The following is a 3,096-nucleotide window of genomic DNA, read 5'->3' as shown; positions in this document are numbered from 1 at the left end:
CATCCATCCTTGTGACCAGTGTTGGTCAGGACTCCTCTGCTGGGTCTAGGCACCTGCACCCTGGCTGTCACTGGTCCCTCCAGCTCTAGGTTTTATTTCATTAGCAAAGAGTGAAGCTGAACGTGGGTTAAGTTGATGTCATTATTCCGGGCTGACCCAGCAGGCCCCCTTGCGGGCAGACGTGGCATTGCAGGGAAGCACTTGATTTTTCCATCATCCAGGGTATCAACAGGTCCAGACAGACCAATCCATGCTAAAGAGTATCCACTTTTGGAGGGCCTCATTTATTAACAGAAAAGCCAACACAGAACATGAACAAAACTTTCACCCCCACAGTTTAGCTAGGTGACCCACTTATTCTTTGACCATCTGTCCTCCACCTAAAGTCTAGTGATTGCCTCTATTCAGGATCTTCCACAAGGGCTCCCTTGGTTCCATTTTCTACCCTGGTATTAGACCTCTTGCCTCTACCACAGTAGGATTCTTCTCTGGGGTTAGGGGCCCAGAGAGATCCATCCACTGCAACTCTTCTCCAGGGACAGCAGGTGATCCAGCCAGTAGTTGGGAGAACCCCTGGCTGAGACCAAGCCCTCTTGGATGCTTGCTGATTACACTCCTCCACCTAGGAGTCTCCCCTCTCAGGAGCATTTCTTACAGGTCTCCATTCTGGTGGATTCCCTGGAAAGCTCACCCTCTAAGCTCCCTGCTCAGCCCTCTGGCTCAAGCATCTGGACCTCCTCTCTACAGAAGCTTACTGTCTCTTTTGGGAGTTTCTCTCTAATTAAATTGGGCAACCTTTGTTAGGTCCAGGTGCTTGTTTACTAATCAGCCACTGGGGCAGACCATTACCCCCAGGTGGGGCCTACATAAAAGGCAGTCCATGGGCACACTGAGCTTAGCTTCCCCTAAAGGGCAACTGTCCTGTGACAACTGAACAGGTAGGACTTTATTAAACTCTATGGACTACTCTGTCCATGTGGCTGAGTTGCTTCCAGCCTAACTCTCATAGACTCTAGGACTGGAAGGGACCTCGAGAGGTCATCGAGTCCAGTCCCCTGCCCTCATGGCAGGACCAAACAAATCTAGGTTCCACTGAGATTTGAACTCTGATCGCTGGATTCAGAGGCCAGAGTGCTAACCATTACACCATGGAACCACCTGACTACAACTTCAGAATTGCACCATGGAACCACCTGACTACAACTTCAGAATTCTCCATGTTCCCTGTTTTTCTGGTGTCCTGTCAAAGACTGTCCATCCAGGGAACATGAGCCCTCTAACTCCAGTTCCACTGGTCATGATACAGGTTTGGGCTGCACTCAGGCCGACAGCTTAACCACAGCAGCAAACAGCAATATGTGCTCAGGCCTCAGCATGTTTGTGTGTGTGTTTTCTTTTTCAACCTGCACTTGTGCCAGCCAGTTTGCACAGAGCCAATCAGATGTCCTGCAGCCAATCCCCATGCTCTTGAGTCACATTCCACCCTTCCAATGTGGAGGCTGGCTGGAAGGAATTTCCTTCCACTCCTCCAGTGCTAGCTCCCCATTCTTCTGAGTGCCTCATGGCTCAGGACTCCTGGAGGCAGAGCTGACCCTTCCATGTTGCGGCAGCTCCAGAAAAGTATTCCTACAGATGACACATGTTGGTTTCTTACATTCATTTTCTCTAGAGACAGGCTTGGCCCTGTGAACTTCTGATGCAGAGTCTGATCTGATTCCAAGTGATTGGTGGGTGTTTGCAACTCAGGGCATTCTAGAGCTAGGGCTTGGGAAACATGTTAGGATAAGGATCTGCATCCCCCCAAATGAGCAGTTTAGCCTACCCATCTTGTGGGATCCAAGAGTTCATGAGAAATACTGGGCCCAATATTTGTGATTAGAGACATCCTCACAGAGTGGTAGCCCCTTCCTACTGCTCTCTTGGCCCCTTTCCGTGGCCAGCAGCATATCTTGCTTAGAAACCATGCTGCCACTGTTTCACCACCTCTGCCTGTACCCTGCCACATGCTCCCCATCTGGGAAAATTATGGGCATGGAGCAGAAGTTAAGGCGGCAAGGAGCAGGGAACTCCCACAGGAATTTATTATTAATAATGACTACAGTACTTAGCATTTTATCACAGTGGTATCTAAGCCCCATATACAATAATCACAGATAACACTGATCCTGGCCTACAGGGCAATACATTAAAAACTTGATTCAACCAGTTTGAATAGTGAATAACTCTGCAAGTAGTCCCACTGAGTGTGGTACTATTCAATGTGAATAATGCCATAATCTGACCCTCAGTGAGAGCACAGGTATATAACCGCTGGCAGTACAGCACACCTCACTCTGATTATATTATTCCTTTAAAACCTGTCGAAATATAGCATTCATGCTTTCCTTGAAACATAACATTCCCTGTCATCGTGTTCTGATGACTCACAGTTCAAACTACAGCATAACTCAAAATTGGCAATTTAACGCTATTCTCTCAAGTTAAGGCTATAGACAAATATTTGTATTTAGTACCTAGACTTGAAAAGAAATCTAACCTTTTCCATGCAAAGTTTTCCTTCTATTCCATCATGAATTGTTCCTGCAGTATATTACTTAGGGACTTTTATAAAGAACTTCTAGGAGAATTAAATAATAGGTATGTTAAAAACTGGTAAAAAAAAAAATTAAGTCCTGATTCAAGAAAGCATTTGTGTTAATAAAAGCATAAGCTTAACTTTAAGCCTGTGCTTAAGTACTATCCTGAACAGAGATGGACTTAAACACTCACTTAAATGGTTTCATAAATTGGGGTCTTAAACTGAGTTATCGGTTGATAATATTGAATAAATTAATGGATTAAAAGCTGTAAGTGAATATTTTTAAAGCAGCATGGTGATCAGGAATGCAGTTCATAGCTTGAATGGAAAAGGTCAGCATGTAAAACAAGAAATTTAGTGGACAGTTTATTTTAAATGGCACTTCACAAAATAAGTGTCTGTAGTTTTGAATTCTGATGGTCACTGAGAACATAATACCACAGGGTATGGTATTTCACCAGTTACAATTATGAGCAGGAGAAAGCCTATTACCAATTACTAATGTGTCATCTTAGAGA

General features: G+C 44.9%; 1 non-coding gene across 1 annotated transcript; it reads right to left on the bottom strand.

Moving 5' to 3' along the window:
* Positions 1-1,084: 1,084 nt before the first annotated feature.
* TRNAQ-CUG lies at positions 1,085-1,156 on the bottom strand. The gene has a single exon. It is a non-coding gene; the product is annotated as a tRNA-Gln (tRNA).
* Between the last annotated feature and the right edge of the window lie 1,940 nt (positions 1,157-3,096).

The sequence above is a fragment of the Gopherus evgoodei genome, chromosome 2, assembly GCF_007399415.2.
Source record: "Gopherus evgoodei ecotype Sinaloan lineage chromosome 2, rGopEvg1_v1.p, whole genome shotgun sequence".
Lineage (NCBI taxonomy): Eukaryota > Metazoa > Chordata > Testudines > Testudinidae > Gopherus > Gopherus evgoodei.
This window is presented reverse-complemented; position numbering and strand designations above follow the sequence as displayed.